This window comes from Macrobrachium rosenbergii, chromosome 8, assembly GCF_040412425.1.
Source record: "Macrobrachium rosenbergii isolate ZJJX-2024 chromosome 8, ASM4041242v1, whole genome shotgun sequence".
NCBI classification, from domain to species: Eukaryota; Metazoa; Arthropoda; class Malacostraca; order Decapoda; family Palaemonidae; genus Macrobrachium; species Macrobrachium rosenbergii.
In genome coordinates, this window is record NC_089748.1 from 68,305,119 (window position 1) to 68,325,608 (window position 20,490).

General features: G+C 39.3%; 1 protein-coding gene and 1 long non-coding RNA gene across 13 annotated transcripts in view; one reads left to right on the top strand and one right to left on the bottom strand.

Annotated features, from left to right (window-relative positions):
- Positions 1–20,490, top strand: part of LOC136840949 (tripartite motif-containing protein 3-like) — an 882,756-nt gene that overhangs the window by 770,855 nt on the left and 91,411 nt on the right. For 2 of the 12 annotated variants that reach the window (XM_067107925.1, XM_067107923.1), the window contains exon 2: positions 4,434–4,510. The exons of 9 other annotated variants lie outside the window; for them this stretch is intronic. The gene's annotated coding sequence lies outside the window, so the exon portion shown is untranslated. Of the gene's footprint in view, positions 1–493; positions 717–4,433; positions 4,511–20,490 lie in introns of those variants that run through there. One more of the 12 variants, XM_067107926.1, reaches the window with a different exon arrangement.
- LOC136840948 (uncharacterized) lies at positions 4,915–12,251 on the bottom strand. Its single transcript, XR_010853795.1, has 4 exons — positions 12,180–12,251; positions 11,529–11,851; positions 5,610–5,793; positions 4,915–5,279 (listed from the first exon to the last, which is right to left on the bottom strand). It is a non-coding gene; the product is annotated as an uncharacterized lncRNA (long non-coding RNA).

Consider the following 20,490-nt stretch of genomic DNA (forward strand, 5'->3'; position numbering starts at 1 on the left):
TACATATATATATGTATATATATGATTTTGATCTTAATTATGATTTTAAAGTTATCTTCACTTTACCTTCGTAAAATTATTTACCTTCCTTACTTGATTTTTCATTTAGCCATCCTTTTTCCACATACAGTAGTAGGTAGACACGTTGCCTCACCTTCCTTGTAATTTTCACTGATCTGTTCCTGCTGAACATGTATTATACATACATACATACATACATACATACATATATATATATATATATATATATATATATATATATATATATATATATATATATATATATATATATATATATATATATATATAATATTCCAAGAGACAGAGTTTGCACTAGCACAACGGTTGAATTTATAGTTCCAACAGAAGCATAGCGTGCCCAAGGGTCGTTGAAAGATTGGCTGTAGTAGCGAAGTTATAAACATTTTGCGGCAAATCCTGTATCTTTGGTCCTTGTGTTTTGGAACTTCGCTGGGAAAGTTGCAGTGGCTTTATAGGTTTGTCTTCATAGAGAAAGGCTAAGCTTTTTCATGATTAGCTATAGGAACATTGCGCATGTTGAAATGAAGTGTAAAACTCATATGGTGTCATTTGTGTAATACAGCTTTGTTGAGATTTAGTTTCTGCATTGAGTCATCTTTTGTTGGCTGTGTAACGCCGCTCATCCGGGAGATGTCCTGGGTATTCAAGTCCCCAAAGTGATCGTAACTTTGAAGGTAGGTGTCTTGTGGAGAGGGTTAGTTGGGTACTTGCATAGCAGGTATTGTCGCTAATTGTTTCTGTAGAGAGCGTCAGTAGCGTTGCGTTGTTTATATCTTCCTTCAACGAGGGCGATTATCCCCTCCTTCTGTCCGTCACCATGTCTGTCACACCTCCCTTGTCATAAGTCTTCCTGTGCAGTCAAGTGAATTTCAACCAAACTTGCTACGAAGGTCAACTATAATCCAGAAATGGACATAAAGAGAGAACGTCGTCTCTCCGTCTGTTTGTAGATATTTCAGTCAGATTTATTACAGAGGTAGACCAGCATTCATAGATTAGCTTGAAGGGAGAGCATTATGGCAGGCTGTCCGATTGTGTTTGTGTCTAACACCAATACTGTAATTTTAACCTTTGCCATAACTTTGAACTTTGAGATAGGTTTCGTAAATGGCATGATAATTCCGTTAATGATTCCCTTTCTGATGACAAAGTTAATGAGTGTAACTTTGGCCATGACTAACATAGTAAAAATAATTGCCATCAGTGCATTATTGTTTCTCAAACTCATCCTACGGCAGAAACTTATCTAACGTATTTCCCTTTGCATTTCGTGATTTCAGAGAGTAGTTAGCCTAGGGTCAGTAAGGAACATGCATTAATAATCAAATTATCTTAAATTTTCCTTATATCACTTACATTGGCACATTATCTCATTTGCTTTATTATCAAATGTGTACGGCGGACTGGCTTTTTCAGAATTTTCTTTTACGGTGCTATTGTCTGACGTCTGCAATAGCAATGATATCGCCACACAATAATCCTTGCGAAGTTTTTAACTCCATAATTATCACTAACTTCCACCGCACTGCGCTCATTTTGTGTTGATGTGACAGTGAGAAAAACCTTTATCTTGAGACAAGGCTAACAGAACTCCTATTCCACTAACCTAAACAATTGAAGGGAAACTACCCATCTCCATTGTTAGTGCGGATAGCCGGTCGTTTAATTTATTGTTATAGCTTATTTATTTTCAAGTTGATTTTTTCGAATTGCTTTGATCCATATTGTAATCGGGATGTACGGAGTATTGACCTTTTAAATGTAAGTAAAATTCTACTTTCAAGCGTACTCGTGCTGTTCCCGTCTGTCCTCTAGTAGTTACGTAATCTAAAACAGGTAGTGACTTCCACCTATTGCATAACATTTATCTGGCTAGCGTTCGAATAGAGTCAATATAGAATTACCGAAGCAAACCACGAAATGTCATATGTAACAGCAGATGGCAGTCCCGATATGGGTTTTGAGGTCTGCCGAGATATTGGAATTCAAAATTGATACTCCCTATCTAATATGACAAGGAAGTGTTTTTTCGAGATTCATGTTAGTTACTTTTTGAGTGAAGCAGAACTAAGAACAGGAATTTATTCATTTATTTGTTTATTTGATTTTTATTTTTGCTTTTATTTTTATTTTCAAGGAGGTTGGCACCATGCAATACATAACAACAACAACAACACAGAAGCTCCTCCCCCTCCCCCGTACCTTTTTAAAGTGTTAAAATACCTGTTGCGTAGGAATTGCACCATTGTTTTTTTATGGGTGTCATAATTACTGTACTCCCTGACATCCATATGATTATGTTCATGAGATGAATATGCTAACAGAAGATTCTTTCTATAGGGTTGTTGGTATCAGTGTGTACACCAGGTGTCTTGGAACCATAAGCGTTTCTCTCTCTCTCTCTCTCTAAGATAACTGGAATGTGGCGGGTGTAAACAGAATTAATTTAACACACGGCATCATGAATTTCATTTATAAGAATAGAAATATTGTTGCTGGGTATAACACGAACTAGTCAGGGCGAAAGAAGATTAATTTTGGTTTATCACGATTATAATCATATTGTTAGCAGTGAGCATTTTTTCACTTTAAAGAAATGAAATAGAAGCACTATAAAAGTGTCTTCCAGGCTCCAACTTTTTAAACGTATGGGAGAAACATGGCTTGCTAAGTTTCCACCGATGTTCTCGTTAAGACACTTTTTGCACAGACCGTAACCTTGACCGTTCGTTCATATAAATCAACCAACAACTTTTTCAAACACAAACTTTTTCACAGTTTATCAAGAATATCTTGGCGCATTCGTTTTCCCAGGTCAAAACTCTAGGATGCAGACCTTCATATGTACCCAGCAAAGGCAAAATACATTACCGTTGTTTTGTTATAATGTAATCAACCGTACCATCTGTTTTTAATTTTGCTCAGAGATATGTAGCCATTGATCACGAAAACATTTTTGTAAGTTTTAGGTATTAACATTTCCAAATTGCTTTTGAGAAGTAAACTGTGATTTTGAAATTATTAATATTCTGGTATTAAAGGCCAGTTCTTTCTGAGTTTAAGTCTTGTTAACAGTTGCAGACCCATGTCTTAGTATGAGAATTTCATCTCCTTGGTGGGTATCTTACTCGCATGGTGCCACCCGAGGTCTCTCCTTGTGTGCCCAGCTTCCGTCTTATCTTCAGGCCATCACCCCTGGGTTTCCCTTACAGAATAATACTGCCAAATGGTGATCGTTGGCGAGTTATTAAAATTTGTCAAATTGCGATATTTGGAAATGGCGGATTTAATTAACCGTACTTGTCTCCATTATTTTGTACACATTCTTTTCATTCTTCTTTTAATCGAATTTACTCTTCGAGACAAGTGAAACACAGGATTCTGACGACAGCCACAATATATTTCCTCGATAAACCTTTGAAGTATAAGTTGATTTTTCGATGTCACTGGCCGTGAGAATCCTTGACATTTGACCTCTCTCTCTCTCTCTCTCTCTCTCTCTCTCTGTGTGTGTGTGTGTGTGTGTGTGTGTGTGTGTGTGTGTGTGTGTTTTCGGAAGTTCAAATAACCAAAGAATGAAAAGATGTTATTAGTTGAATGTTCTTATTACAAAGTGAACATTTAGTTAACGACCGACGATATTGATGACGTACTGGTTTAGTCATTTACGGCCTCAGTAGTTACTGTTTTAGCATCAGTATTTGGCGGATGGCATTATTATTTATTGTAGTCACCTGGACCTTGAACTGGAGGAGGGCTCTCTGTGATAGGCCGTGGTAGGCAGTGTTATGCAATGGGCGATACGTAGACAAACAAGGAAGGAGGAGAATCGTGATATGCCGGTGGCTATAAGGCTGTTTTTGTTTCGGCGTTGGTCGTGTGGTTTGGTTGTTAAGGCTCGTTCTTTAATAAAGGGTACACGAGATAGTAACCACGTTTGGAAATTATAAGGCTACCAGTCTTCCTGTCTTTTCGTTAGAAGACAAAATGTCATGCATTGATTTATTGTAATAGTGATATGCGTTGTTCCAGATTAACTTTCTGAATTATTCACAATATATTTTAAAAACAAAAATTATAATAACTTATTTTTTTCTGTTGTTTAAAAACTAATATTTTGATGATGTCTAGAAAGATGCTACTTCACAAATAAATAAAAATAAATAAATAAAAATAATAAATAAATAAAATAAATAAATAAATAAAAATAAATAAATAAATAAAAATAAATGAATAAAATTAAATAAATAAATAAATAAATATAAATAAATAAATAAAAATAAATAAATAAATAAAAACAAACATGTTAACAAATTTCTGTTAATTTTTACTGAAATAAAGTTAACCCTCTTACCACGAAATCATTAACGTTCCTTTTGTTACTCCAACAGGTACGTCTGACTGATGAAGTACTGGTTTTGCACAGATAAACACCGGTGATGTTTGTGACAAATATGACGAGTAGGGGGTAAGAACGCAACTTGTATTTTTCTAACGTTATGTATAGATATGTGCATATGAATATATATAATATATATATATATATATATATATATATATATATATATATATATATATATATGTATATATAAATGTATGTATATATAAATGATATATATATTTATAACAAACAAATTTATATATATATATATATATATATATATATATATATATATATGTATATTATGTACTGTATATGAATATATATATTTATATACAAACAAATTTTTGTGTGTATATATATACATATATATATGTATATATATATTCTTACAGACTGGATCTCTTTGGAGGAATGCAAGGGGTTTTTTTTTAATCTACGCACTGCCAAAGGGACCAACACGGGACACCAAAGTGTAACCAATAAATGAAGGGATGGGTGTTGACTTACCTTATTTTCAACAATTGAATTAGAGATTGGAAGGTTGCCATGGGGAATGAGACACTGGTTATGTTACAGTGAATTTATTTACACACGAGGCAATCAAAAAATTAATCTGGAACTGAGGATCCAGCAGGCAATCAAAAATTTTTTAAAAAATGGAAATTACAAGGACGTGAATAACACGTCTCTTAATTAGAAAGCGTAATAAGGGTTGAATTAATCTCAGTTAACTGGCTCTTGTGCACAGTGGGGGGACTGCTATCCAGACTTTCTTGGTTATCAAAATGGCAGTACTCCTAAGATGATTTGATTCACAAGGCAGGGTCGACAGAGCGGAAGAGTAGCAGGACTCCTGGAAAATGAATCCAGGATTAGCGTTCTAGTACAAAGAATTTCTCTCACATGAAAAATTATGCACTATGGAGGTAAAGGATCAGGTTAAGTTCTTTGCCCTTGGTTAACACTATGGTGGGAATAATTTAATGCTTATCACTGAAATGAATTAAACTGCGTTTAGGACAAGTCATGGGGCGAGTTATGGGCTCCTTTCTCAGTAGATTTTGGCTTATATTAGCAAAAGGGTCTTTGTTTAGGAGAATGAAAAGTGAAAATTCGGAAAATATAAGAGAAAATTCACGGAGAGAAACAGAACTGGCTTGGAGATTAATTGCTTCTAACATACCTTATGCCTATTGATGTTTTGAGCTCTGAACATGTGGGGGCTTGGCTGTCCAGATTCTTAGCCGCCACCAGTGGAAGAAGAAAATGGCGTGACTGCACACGCTGCTAGCTAGGGATGGGGTGTGTTGTTTTCGAGTCGAAAGCACTCCTTGTTGTGCTGGCTTCCAATCTCAGGCATCAGTCATCTGCAAAAGCCACGCAGCCAGCAAAAAGTGGGGTATGGAAAATAGGTCTTATGGTTAGGGACTTAAGGGTTAAGCTCCTAGTCTACCTACAGCCTGTTTTTGTCCCTTGGCGCTAACGGACTAACTGCAGCTACAAATCACGTGATGTGGTCAAAGGGGGGAAAGCTAAGGTGTGTCATTGTGCTACCCCAGGTCAGGTGACATGGGGGTTTCTCAGGCCTACTTGAGTTCAAATTCTGGGCAAACATCTTCTTTCCCGCCACTAAAGCTAGCCTTGGAGTTAACTGAGAAGCGCTTTTGTTCGGAAATTTCAATTCCTTATCTGGCGGACTAAGAGGGATGAATGAAAATTTGTGAAAGGTCCCCCCTTTGAAAAGGCATTCACTCCCTTTCGGGCATGAAGGTCTTGGCTATGTAAGTTATTCGTCCCGACTAGTCAGCTAGCATCCCTACATGAATTGTGCTTTTGCACTGCAATAGCTAAATGGGCCTACCTAACTGCTAAGAGGAGTGCTCATTGGTCTAACTTACTTACTACAGCAGAGCCTAACTCATACAACGGTATATACAACTCCTACTGGTTGTCTCTGACGACAGGGGAACTCTACTCCTAGGTAATGGGCACATGGTAAATCTTTGACACAGCCTACTATCCTATGGCTCTGGCACTAAATTAAATGACACTGACCTAACTAAAGGCAATTAATTATGGGTTACGAATGATACAAGCAATAAATTTGAACATGAGTAACCTGAAGGGTTAATTATGGTAAGTGACCAGGGGGTGTACCAGCTTGAGTATTGGATAGTCTTTTAGTTTAGGTTATGCACAGTTTTAGTAGTACAAAATGCCTAGGGTGTTAGGTGTTAGTCTGCTTGTGCAGAGATCACGCAGGCTACCTTCTCTGGGTAGGTGCCAAATCACTCTGAGGTGGAAGCGGCACTGTGCCAATGGGGCACAAGTACCAAGGAGAGCTGGTGGCTCTGATTGGTTAATTAGATCTCTTCCACTCCTTCTTCTTCTTCTTCTTCTGGGGCCTCCAAGGTCTGGCTACACCATCCCTAGGAGGTGAAGAGGGCACCAACTCTGGGGAAAGGCCAGGAGTGCTGTCAGGAGCAGGATCAGGGATAGTCCTAGTGGCTACGGGCTGGTTCCCTACTTCAGCTGCTGCAACAACCATCATAAGGGTAGAGCCAGCATCTGCGTCCTGGCCAGACAGCTCTTGGTCGACCAGAGAAGGTCTAGAAGGTCTGCCAGAGGTCATCCTCGGCAGATGAAAGAGACTGGGAAGAAGAAATGTCAGGGGTCGGAGGCCTGCCAATTGGCAATGACTAATTTGGTGAGGTTTGGAGGATCTCCCATAGGAGGATCTGGGTCATGGTTTGGATCCGGCACTGGCACTAACTCGGGGCCAGGCACAGGGATTAAATAGGCAGAGCTTGGCACTGCCCAGTGCTCTCAAGTGGCACTGGCAGAGGATTTGAGGCTGACGAGGGACCCTGGGATGCAAAACCTCTCAGTGTACCTGAAGTAGTGGGAGATTCCTGTCTTGGGTGGAAGGCAGAGCCTCTTGGAATTGTTGCGGCGGTGATATCTGCTGTGGCTAGCTTGCTAGGGCACCTTGCCCAGTTCATGGAATGCCCTCTTACGTTGCAGGTCCTGCAGCGGTACTGGGTGATATCCCTTCGTGGTGAGGGAGGAGATTTTTGGAGGCCATCCTTTCGTGCAGACTGAGAACTGGGACTGGAGTGGGTTGGAGAAGGCCCTTTCTGTTCCACACCTTGGTGAACGGAAGGTTGGGCTGACAGTGGCACACCCGTCACAGTGGCTGTGTTCCATTCTGGTGGGTTTGGAGTGGCCTCCCTGGTGGAGGTAGATAGGCAACAGGGTGGTTTGGGGGAAGGACATCCCCAGAGAATGTCTCTTCCTAACAGGAACTCCACTCCATGCCTGATACTACTCACCACACCAAGGCAGTGAGGTTTAGTGCCCCAAGGGATGGTTACCCTGAGTTTGACTGTAGGAATGGTCTTGGATTGTTCTTCTACCCAAGGCATCGTCCACCTGGTCTTTTCATCAACAGTGGCACTGGCTGGCACTTGGGCCCATTCAATCAGGCTAACATCTGAGCCAGTGTCTACTGTGGCTGGCAGGTCCACTGGTAGGCTAGAGCCATCCAGAGGTGCCACTGAGACTGGCTGAGTCGAAACCCGCTCAGGGTGAGACATCTCTGGTGGCACAGCCATGGAGGATGTGGCACTAATCAGGTTGTGATGTGCCTGGGATAGGACAGATGTTTCAGGCAGCCAGGATATCTGGCTGTATAGTGCCCTGGAGTTCCACAGTCTCAGCAGGATCCCTTGGGATGGGTTGATCTTCCTATGGGGCAGTTGGTGGAGAAGGTTGTGCAGAAGTAGAAGGAGAGGAGTTTTGGTGGTTGTTGGTAGGCTGCCTATTGTTGTTCAACCTGTAGTGGCAATCAGCTTCAGCATGGCCAAACTTTTTGCAGATGGTGCAAGTGAGCTTGTTCAGCAGGCCCGTTCTTTGGGCGAGTTGAGCCTGAGAGGTACCCAGGTGGCACTATGCGAGCTTGAGAAGTGCTGTGGAACTGGTTGAAAGTTTCCCAGGTGTTGGCCAAGCAGCAGACTTCCATAAGTGTGCAAGAGGCCCAGACACACATGGGAAAAGATCTTCCAGCATGGTCCTATTGAATAAGTCCTCGAAGGTCGTGCATGATAGGAAGTTGAACCAGCGGGTACCAGACTGGGTCTTGTGACAGGTCATTCCATACAGGACCAGCCAACTTCCTTGGCAAGACCTTGGAACCATTGTCTCCATTTCTCTGGGGTGATCTCGTAGGCTTTGGTAATGACTCTACGGACTTCGGTCATGTCGCCGATTTGACTCTTTTCCACCGAGCGGAGGGCTGCCTTTGCTTTTCCTTCCAAGTGTTTGGTAAGCGTTAAGGCCCTCTCAGCCTCAGTGGTGTTGTAGTTGTCAAAGAGCACCTCGATCTCTTCTAGCCATGCTTCCAGCTCTTCCTGAGTCCACTTGGGGACTAGAGAATTAAGGCTTGAGAACAGAGCATTGGGTGCAGCAGGTGTGGGGTTGGAGGCTTGTTGGATCATTATGGCTTCAGCACTTTCCTTCCTTGCTCTCTCCAGCTCAAGTTCCTTTTCTATGAGAGCCAGCCCGCTTGCCTTGAGGGCTTCCTCGCTTGCCCTAAGAGCTTGCTCGCTTTCCTTGAGGGCTAATTCGTGCTGTCTTCTCCTTTCTTCTCTTTCATCTTCCAGCCGCCTCTGTTCGGCTTCCTCGTTCCTCTGCTCTTCTTCATGCTTCCTCTGATCTTCTTCATACTTCCTCTGCTCTTCTAGCTGCTCTTTCACCCACTGGGTGAGTTCCCGTCCTCTGAAACCTGCGTCCTTGCCCATGTTCATGGGGGCTTGGCGCTGTTCTAGAGATATGGTTGGGGTTTATGAGGAGGACTAGGGGAAATGGTCTGTGATGATGCAGAAGTGTCCTGTAATGTGGTGGCACTTCAGTGTTTCCTGTTTGTGAAATACAGTCTAGGTTAATTCAGATGGTAATGCATGGGATGGCACCCTTTCAGTAAGGTGGCACTGTGGTTGAGTGTGCCATGCGAAGGTCACACTGATGGAGCGATCCTGAAGGAAGTCTGATCCTTCTGGGCGGATACGCTGGTAGATATGGAAGTGCTTCTGAAGGTATGATATTCCTTATGGGCAGAAACACTTAGGAAATGGGAGTGATCCTGAAGGCACTACGGTCCTTACGGATACACTGTTGATGGCACTCTGTATCACAGGTACAGGTGCAGTGGCTTATATGTGATTGGTTTGTCTTGGTGGCACTGGGGTGCCAGTGTGCTCCAGGGAGCAACACTAAAAGGCAGTGCAACCAAGCGGCACTAAAAGAAATGGCACTCTGCCTGAATGAGGGAAAGTGAAGAAAGGCAGTAGCTTATCTGGTTGGCAGTGCCTCAGATTAGTGGCACTGTGGGAAGGTAAACCCTTGGGGGTGCACTTCATGGTGGCTAGTCCTAAGAACTAGTGGTTGCCTCGACATGAGGAAAGGAAGCCTTCTTCCTGACATGAGGAAAGGGAGGTTATGGGGTTTGCACGCAATATGCGATTTGGTGCTTGCAGCATACACAAGTCTTGAATAATAAATACCCTCTCGTGCACGACAGTTGATAAATGTTATTAAATGGCGGTACGTACGCTCTATGAAACGCACGAGAATTCACTCCGTGGCTGAAGCACTTAATGGAAAAGAAGAAGAGATGGGAGATAATTCAATGAACACTGGCGCGTATATAAATTTGCGCACTATGTGCGAATGAGTAAAAGAGATAATGGAACTGGATCTTAAAAGATCAACGGTTGGACTAAAATTAAAAGAAAATTTTTATTGTACTTGGCATACTAACAATTAATCATAGATTAATTGTTAGTATGCCCCTTTGTTATGATGAAAAGAAAAAATCTCTCTCTCTCTCTCTCTCTCTCTGAGAGCATATGGTAATGGAACGTTATTCGTGAGGATTTAAGTTACTCTACCTTTGCTTTTACTCTAAATGAACTTTTGGTATTTACGTAATTTTACTGGCTCGCTCCCATCATGACAAGTGATATGGTGGGCAAGGGTTTGCAAATTATTCTAAAAAATATTAAAGTCCTTCGTGAGGGTTTACGTTAGGGCTAAAAGTAATGAAATTTCGTTCGGCATGAACAAGAGATGTGGGAACTGAGTGTGCGCATAACAGCTGGTAGCTGCTGGCTTTGTTTCGCTGAGTGCAGCTTTGAAATGTAAGAAGAGAAAACGCTACTTTCTTGGCTGAAGGCGGGGTTTGGAATGTAAAATCAACTTATACAACTTTAAACACCAGCAATGCCTGTATGTTACTTAATATCGAATGTGAGTTGTGTAAAATGCCTATGCTTGAATTTTTTTTTTTTTTATATTGTTGGAGACGAGGGGATGATTCGCGCATGCGCAACTGAACACAGCTCTGCTACTCGCCCATTCGGTTTCGGGATGCCAGAGGTCATTACACGTTTTTTTTTACTAGACATAAATCCAATTCCTACATCACAGACAGAGAAATGTACACTTTCTCTGCCGTAACTGTTCTTGAACAACACTCCTAGTGAACTGTTTCAGCTAACACGATAACTCCCTAACAAAGCACTTCCTAATTCCTACTGCTTAGTCATCTGGCACCTCAGCACAGCTGCTCTACTTACAACTTGAAAATTTGCAGGGAGTAACTGTCGCGATCCGCCAGGCTGACTCGCTAATTTAATACCTATGTTATGAAGAAATTCTAACAAAAGAGATTTGCTGCGTTTTCTCTTTCTCTTAAAAATAATATCACTTTCCTATCTGTCCCTATGTATCCTTAATGTTACAAGACTTATGATAATAACCCTTAACTGTGTACTCTCGCTTCGGTCACCTTTATGCCTTTGTGAACAATGGAATTAAGTTAAATGAATGAGATTTCAGTCCTGGTTCGTTCATTCCTAGTTTTAGCAATTAGCACAGCTAGTTATCGCTATTATCTTAGGAATCCTAGCAAAAGGTCGACACTCTTGCAGACTGGGTCTCATTGGAGGAATGCAAGGGGGTTTTTCAATCTACGCACTGCCAAAGGGGCCAACACAGGACACCAGAGTGTAACCAAAAAATGAAGGGATGTGTGTTGACTTACCTTATTTTCAATAATTGAATTAGAGATTGGAAGGTCGCCATGGGGAATGAGTCACTGGTTATGTTACCGGCAATCAAAAATGAATCTGGAACTGAGGATCCAGCAGGCAACCAAAAATTTTAAAAAAATGGAAATTACAAGGACGCGAATAACACGTCTCTAATTAGAAAGCATAATAAGGCTTGAATTAATCTCGGTTAACTGGCTCTTGTGCACAATGGGGGGACTGCTATCCAGACTTTCTTGGTTATCAAAATAGTAGTACTCCTAAGATGATTTGATTCACAAGGCGGGGTCGACTGAGCGGAAGAATAGCAGGACTCCTGGAAAATGAATCCAGGATTAGTGTTCTAGTACAAAGAATTTCTCTCACATGAAAAATTGTGCACTATGGAGGTAATGGATCAGGTTAAGTTATTTGCCCTTGGTTAACACTATGGTGGGAATAATTTAATACTGATCACTGAATTGAATTAAACTGCGTTTAGGACAAGTCATGGGGGCGAGTTATGGGCTGCTTTGTCAGTAGATTTTGGCTTAGCAAAAGGGTCTTTGTTTAGGAGAAAGAAAAATGAAAATTCGGAAAATATAAGAGAGAAAATTCACTGGGAGAAACAGAACTGGCTTGGAAACTAATTGCTTCTAACGTACCTTATGCCTGTTGATGTTTTGAGCTCTGAAGATGTGGGGGATTGGCCGTCCGGATTCGTTAGCCGCCACCAGAAGACAGAATTATGTGGGAGATTAAACAGGCGAAGTACCACGTGAAGTGGGGCAGAGAGAGAGCGAGAGAGAGAGAGAAAGAGAGAGAGAGGGCGTAGTTGCAGATGGGGTTGGGGGTATGTGAGGATGGGTGGTTAGGGCTTCTGGTGAACAAGGGTCTTCCAGCAGTCAGATGTCCAAATAACCTGAAATTAACGTCGTATCATGAGAGATAGTCAGAGGAGGGAGAAGACTCTTAAAGGCAATTTGGTATATAATTAATTATTGCGAAAAGAATGTCTTTGTAACTGTTTGGATCATCCTTAATAATGTAATTAGTACCGGTTATTCTGTTCTCCACTAGCAGCGTGTGCGTGGATGTGTGTATTTGCCTGTGAAGATGTTCGGGATTTATTTAGACTATTAGTCTCTTCTAAGTAAAGCATTCGGCCTCTAAAGACTTTTTGTATGAACATATGATACATTTTAAGTCACAACGAACTGATTAGTATCGATGTCACTCTGCATAGTAAATAACTTAGACCAGAGAACGAACCTGTGCAATTTTTTTTGCCGGCACGTGGATGACATTGACTTATCCACTTACCTGTCGAGATAGCAGAAAGGATAAAGTCAGCTGTCATACCGGTGCCAACAAAAAAAGGGAAAAATAGGTTCGAACCGTGGTCAGGGTAGGTGCACTGATATATTATCGTTTGAGCCTAAAATGAACTAAGATATTTTTAGGTCCTTCTGTCTTCATATTTAAAAATATAAACACGGCATGTGCAAAACTGACAAATTGTCACGCACATATATAATATATAATGTAACGTTAAGTCGCTTTAACTGCTGTATCACTTACACATCAGTCGCTTCATATACTTAGCAGTGTATCGTCACACCTACATGCACTGCAACATTCACTCCCATTTCTCGCACGCGCGCCTGCTCGTCCTGGATATGCAAACCTTAGTTTTCAGCTCCGCTTTCGCACCACCAACAAAAAAAGGGAAAAATAGGTTCTAACCAATACCTCTATGCATTTTTTAGCTCTCTGCCTTATACTGTATATTCTACACCTATCTCAACAGTTTCAACATTTTTTCTTTCATTTTCATTCAACATCCACACTTCTATTATATATATATATATATATATTCATATATATATATATATATATATATATAAATTGTATATATATATATACTGTATATATATAATATATAATTATACATTATATATATATATATATATATTCAACATATATGTATATATATATATATATATATATATATATATATATATATATATATATATATATATATATTATATATATATATATATATATATATATATATATATATATATGTATGTGTTGTTGTATATTTGCATTGCTACATGCACTAACACATGAATTTGTTTGCGGTACTCGTAAGAATATTATGCACGCACACTAAGCGCACATGTGGTTGTTTGTGTATTTGTTTTAATCTAAATCACCTCCATGCTACGTCATGTATTACTGACACCCTTGCTTCGGGGCTTCATGTGCAAATGATGACGGTAGTAGATAGGTCGGGTGACGAAATAACATGAAAGTTCAAGGTCAGCACATGGTATTCATTTTCAAATATTTTGTAAGAGATGATAATGTAACAGTGTTTTGAATTTGTATTCGCTATCAATTTTTAGGAATTAACATAGCACTTTTTTCGTTTCGTGATTTTGTCAATAAATGTGTAAAGGAAAGTTGGTTTTCAAGTTTAATTTTGTCTTCGCGGCAAATCATAGAATTTAAATTTTCTAGGGCCACTGATCTTAGAAACCCTTCAATTTTTAACTCTGTCGAAATTATGAGTGACTAAGGTTTTGACGCTTACAGTAATCTCAGATAATAGCTAATTTTGGTACTAGTTTCTTCTCACGCTGCTGATAAACACATAAGGTGAATTATAATATCGATTGGCCTTAACAGTAGTGTCATTTGCTGTGAATTAAACCATAACAAAGTGCTGATGACAAAAAACTATGTAATTAGATCTTTTTAATGGTTTAATTAATGAACGAATCGAGATGACGATCCGACTCCAGCATACCAAGTAGTCTTAATGATATATGAGAAGTGGTTGTGCGATTCGTTAAGGAGTCCTTGACAGATGACCAAGGAGCTGTTAATTACAATGTACGTTTATCAAGTCATTAACCCTCGCGGATCACTTGAATCGAATATAGCGATGATGTCGACAATATTTGTTGTTCATTTTTTCTGGTTGCGACGCGTTATTTTGTTGTAGCGTAGCAAATTTACCTTTTGTAGTATTGTATTATAATGAAACGTGACAATTTTTTCTTTCGTTGTTTCAGTGTTAACCGTAGCGAACATTTGCAATATAGCCTCACATTTATGAGTAATTCCTGTTCGTAATCATAATAGTATCAAAACTCAAATTCTGAGTATGTCAAACAAATACTAGAATGAAGAGTTTTATAACATGTGAAAGAGAACCCATTTATCGGGGGAGAATCGCGTTTTACCTACTCTAATGGCATTCAAGGTTAGAGCCGCCCCCTACCCTCAGTGGAACTGTGTCGTAGTATGTTGGTATTTAGATATAAAGTGCTTAACATTAGTATATGAAGTAGGCGGAGCACTTTGTTTGCATGGTATGCAATTTAGCTGTTTTATAGCCGTCGTTCTGAATGGACCATTAAGTGTAAGGTGATATTCACCAGCACTAATATGATCCTTACAAGGAATTTAGGAATGGGGAGATCTCCGACAATGTTGCTATCTGATGCTATACTCTCTTTAAGGCACTCAACGAACTCTGTAGGCTCATAAGTCGAGCCCTTCTATCTCTCTTGGCCATCTTGACTTATTTCAGCGAGTCCATTGTTTTTGCTCGTTATCTCCTGTTGTTGCTAATCTTCTGTGGATATTTGGCAAATGATGCGCCCGTGAAATGGGTGCTTTATGTTTCTAGGAGAGTTGTTTCTCACCTCTCGTTTACATAATTCCCGGAAAAGTTTGTGTGGACGTATATTTTATTATTTATGAGACAGATCCTTAGAAAAATGCAATATTTCCAGTGAACTGGAAAAAGGAAAGGAAAATGGTGTTTTATACAGTGTATAAAACTTTACATTGAAGCATTATCAGGCCGAGAAGCCACTATAGAGAGCTGCGGTTTCTGTATATGATACTGGGAAGAAGTTTAGGACTGGGGTTTTTTATTAAATATTTGCATGTGATTTGGTAAAAAACAAAGTATGGAGTTAATATCTTTTGTTCAAGAACTTTTTGGATCTTCCTACGAATTCTTGTCATAGATATAATGAAACAATTAGGGTGACGTGAATGAAATTATGTTAATTTAATCAAGCCATGCATATGTAAGATCCTGAACATCTTCGGTGTAAAGCTGAGATTGCCAGGTTATACAAAGAAGAAATAATAGTAACAGTATAAGCAATAATAGTAATAGCATACAGCGGCAGAAACCATGTTGATGTTCACTCATTTGGCTTCTTCTGAGCTGCACTTGTGAGAATTAGCCTACTATGTTTTTCGTTTAGAATATATTATCAAAGCGTTTTAGTATTTAATATGGTTAATATCCTAAAAGATAAAGTTGCAGGATTAAAATGTTAAAAAAATTCAATCGCTTTGCTCCTAACAACAAAATTAATTATATATGTTTGTTATTACAAATAATAATTGGATAATTAACTCCTATTCATACAGGTGCGCCTTTTACCCCCAGGTTTTATTACCTGGATCGCAACAAGTAATAAAAAGCTTCCCTTCATGCTAGGTAGCTATTATTAATATTATGAAAGAGAGAGATCTAATCTTGACGCTGGCCCTTAGGCTTCAAGAGATACCATTAGGGATAGTGTATGTGATGTTGTTCCCTGCCGGAATGATATTATTCATGGGCTTAGCATTCAGCGTGAGTTGAACGTCTGCGGCGAATGTGATATAGCTTGGAAGGAAAAGGGAGAACAAAAATAAAGTGAGAGAGTTGGTGAACTAAATATTCTTAAATCTTTTTCATGTATCTTGTTCATATTTATTTTAATCTTAATAATGCTAATAGAATCTGAATATCGTAAACCTTGATATGAAATTTAATAGATACGTATGTCTGTATATGTTTGTATATACATATATACATATACATGCATGAATAGAATTTGAATATCTTAAACCTTGATACGAACGTTACAATATGTGTATGTGATTTTTTTTGCACGCACGCACGCACACACAAACACACACGCACGCACACACACACACACACACACACACACATATAGTATATATATACACGGTGTAGGGATGTGACGAGCCCATCGCCAACCTTTGGAAGGGGCACCATGGAAGAACGGTGCACCCATTAGTTCAGGTTGGTGGATTGCTCCCTGCCTATCGCCCACCAGTCCATCCTGCTGGCAATGGGTGCCAACATTTGTTGGTAGCAACCTCACCAGCACATTTTGCTGAGAAACGTGGACTGCACCCTACTGGTTTCAATCCCTCTCAAGAGGGAAAGGGCATAGGGTAAAGTGTATATGTATGTATGTATGTACAGTACATATTAAGAATCTACTGGTCTTTTTTACCGGATACATATGCCTTTATAATAACTACAGTGCCCTCTTAACTTTTAGATGAAAAAAATATATATTTAATCAAAATAAACTCACTTTCTATACTCGACAAGATTTATTAATATTCACAAAAAACTCAAGGCCAGCACTGCCAAAGCACACCATTTCCTGTTTATTCCTACCCCAGACAAATACCGAAAAACGCTGTCATCATTCTCTCGTCAGTAGCAGTCTTCCAGAATCCCTAAAAAACTACGGGTAAAAGTACACCAATAAAAAAAAAAGCAAGACAGCATGGAGAATGAAATAAATCCTTGTTTGAGTTAAGGATAGGATTACAGTAATCAAAAGTTCCGGTAATGCAACTGTTCCGAATACAGTTGAAGTTTTGAAAAGCTGCTGAAGGCTCTTGCTAGTGCGAACGTGCGCTTGCTTCTGCTCTAGCTTTGTTGACATGATAAATGGCTTCTGGTTAGCCATGTTGACGTTAAGGTGTTGGTTTTGGTTGGGCGTTGGCTGGTTAGTGTCAGATCTAGTTACATTATCGTTAACTTTATCGCTTCAGTGTCTTCTTGACTTGGGAGTCGGCCATCAAGGGTTTATTTGTTCCCCTACAGGTACTACGAGTCGTCTTCATTAACCACGGTTAGCGTTACCTGTAGGAAATAAGACTTTTCAGTGGCTATTGATAAAGTTCTACGTTTTGAAGGATCTTTTGCTATTATACTCAATATATTTTGGGTGCATGATTAGCAGTGGCAGTTATTCGAGCGCGAAGTGTATGGTCGATCCGTACGTCTTACTTTAATAATGGAAGGTTTTATGCTCATAAGCTATCGGAACCCCAGGGGCATATTTTTTTCAGAGAAAGGTTTCTGATCTATATTATGCACACGCTCTTTCTCTTTAGTCATTGGCTCGTTTCTTGGCGGCCTTTTGTAACAACAACACGTATTTTAGAATGTACTTATTTGTACAGTGCCTTCAACACGCTTAGCGCATCTTATATTTTAGTCGATTTTAAACAGAGGACTTGATTCTCTCTCTCTCTCTCTCTCTCTCTCTCTCTCTCTCTCTCTCTCTCTCTCTCTCTCATATTTCTTAGGTGATATGTTAAAGACAGAACTTCTTCATAAGTGAACACAACTACAGAATTAACGAGAACAAGAAAATAGGGCCATAAACTTGATCTGAAGTTTAATACCAAAGTATAATTCACATGACCCAAAGGGTCATTTAGCTCTTTTTTCCGTCATTCGTCTGCTATAATGAGGCCGTTTGTCGGGATGTAAAATACGCCAGACCGTTAATTAAGATCTGCTTAATTGGGCAAGGCTTCGGGGTTTTCGTGATTACCGTCTGTTCAGGCGTTAAAGGCCTCGTATCCATGAAACCTTTAGGCCAGAATTACTCTTTCTCTCTTTCTGTCGTGACCTACCACTCTTGTTGGAGTCTGTCTCCCATTTGCCCTTCGTTTATGTTATCTCTTTGAATTCCCATAGGAATAGAATTTACACTTGGTTACACTTGAAACAGAATTTGGGGATAGTTTATTCCGTGATCGTTTCACATTTTATTCTTAGATATCTGAAACCAGGCATATTTCGGTTTCTATCTATTTTTGATACCCTTGATATCATTTACCTTCAGTTATAACCGACTTGGAAAAGTGTACGTGTATAGACTTTTGGTTTTCCAGTTCTCAAGAGTCCTGGTATTTTCTGCTCTGAAGTTATTTACTAGCTCTCGGTAATTGCCTAAATCTTTTCATGCACTTAATATTGTTTACCCTCTATTTATCTTGTGGTCTGTTTCATTGATTCAAGAAAAATTAGGTTCCTCTGGCTAGACTGAGGATTGCTGACAGTGCTAAGGTTAAATACTTTTGGTATGATTGAAACTGGACAGTTCTTTTTATTAGTATGCATGCCAGTGCTGTTCTTTAACTGACGTTGATGATTATGACTTCCGCGATAGTTCACTGAATACGGGACTGTCCTTTGGGTAAATTTATCTTACCTTGTAATTTATATTTGCCTGCATGCATTGCAATCTAGATTACCTGGTACTGAAAGGATTGAATGTCATGTACATGATACCATATTGCTTGGTTTTTCAAGAGCCATGTTACATTACCGTTGTACAAAATATTATGCAGTATTTTGACTGCATCTGCGAATGTTGAAAGTAGCGAGGAATTTTTTCATTGTTTTTATGACACTAAGAAGATACACCTTCGATACCTATAAATGGGGTTTTTATTAGGCTTCATCGCTATTTTCCTAAATGTACAAATGGCGGGAAGCCTCTGTCCCCTCCACCATCATGTAGAAGGTGCCGGTTTATTTTTAACCAGAAGGCTCTGGACATTTTTTTTCTTTTTATTTTGATAGTTTAGCATCCACTATATTTTCTCTATTAATTCGGTTATAAACTTTCTCTGAAGTCTTGTTGCGCTGCTTGCATCTCTTTCCCTTTATTCAGTCTTCAGGTACTTAATCCATACACGTCCTTCGTTATTTAAGCCACCAGTGTTCTTCATTGTCAATCCTTCTTTCATATGCCCTGTTTTCTTAATCACAAAATCACCATGCGCCCTCTCGGACATACTAAATAACATTGTTTCTGACATTGTCAATTTCCTGTGTCACCTTTACTCTTATAGAGGAGAGCAGTTATTCTTGCAACCCGTTCCTTCGCAACATTTCCCTCATCCAGACATAACCTGAGAACCATGTTCAGCCACCCAGTCAAACTTTCATGACTACTGCGGGATCTTACTTGTAAATTGTAATCACATTAACTCCCGGTGGTTTTCCATTGTTCAACCTCAGTTGTGCACCTTACAACCTTAAAATCACTTCCATAAGGATTCGAGCTTGCATTAAGTCCGTACACTCTTGCATCATTGAAATCTGCCAGTCTTCTATCTTCCGCATATTCGAAATACTCATTGACGCTTTCACTCCAAATAGTATCTCTTGCTCATATTCACCCTTATATTTTTATTACCTTCCTGTTTTCATTACCTTTTTGACTACACTATCACTCTCCTCTACCCCCTATAAATGATCTTGATTTTTATCATGCAATTGTAACTCAAATACTTTTTTTTTTACGAAGATTATTTTCCCATCTTACTACATAATGTTTTATTCTTTCTTCCAATCTTACTTTACCCATTAGAACTCCCTACTAAATCTATGACCTCATCCAGAAGTTTAGCATACTCCTCATATACGCTCTTGACCCGAGCGTCTTTAATCCTAGCCCCTTTTTTTTTTATTTAGTCTCACCTTTTATGGTCGCCTCACTTATTTCTTTATTAAACGTGCTTTCCTAAGTATGCTTACAGCTACATTTTCTCAACAACCTCTTCAACTTAAACCTCCATCTTAACTTTTTCCTTAAGCAGATATTTGCTTACTTCTCCAGTGCTTTAACATCTCACTGTTACATCCGTCAGCTCTATAGTAATGTTTGTTGCATAATTTGAAGATTTGCCGAATATGAAAGCTATCAGAGTTCGATCCGTATGTTTGAGTATGCCTGTGGAAGTGGTTGTTGACCAAACAAGGAGGGAAAATTGAAGAATACAATGCTGTGATATGATGGTAAAAGTGTATTCGAATTGCTAGAGAAG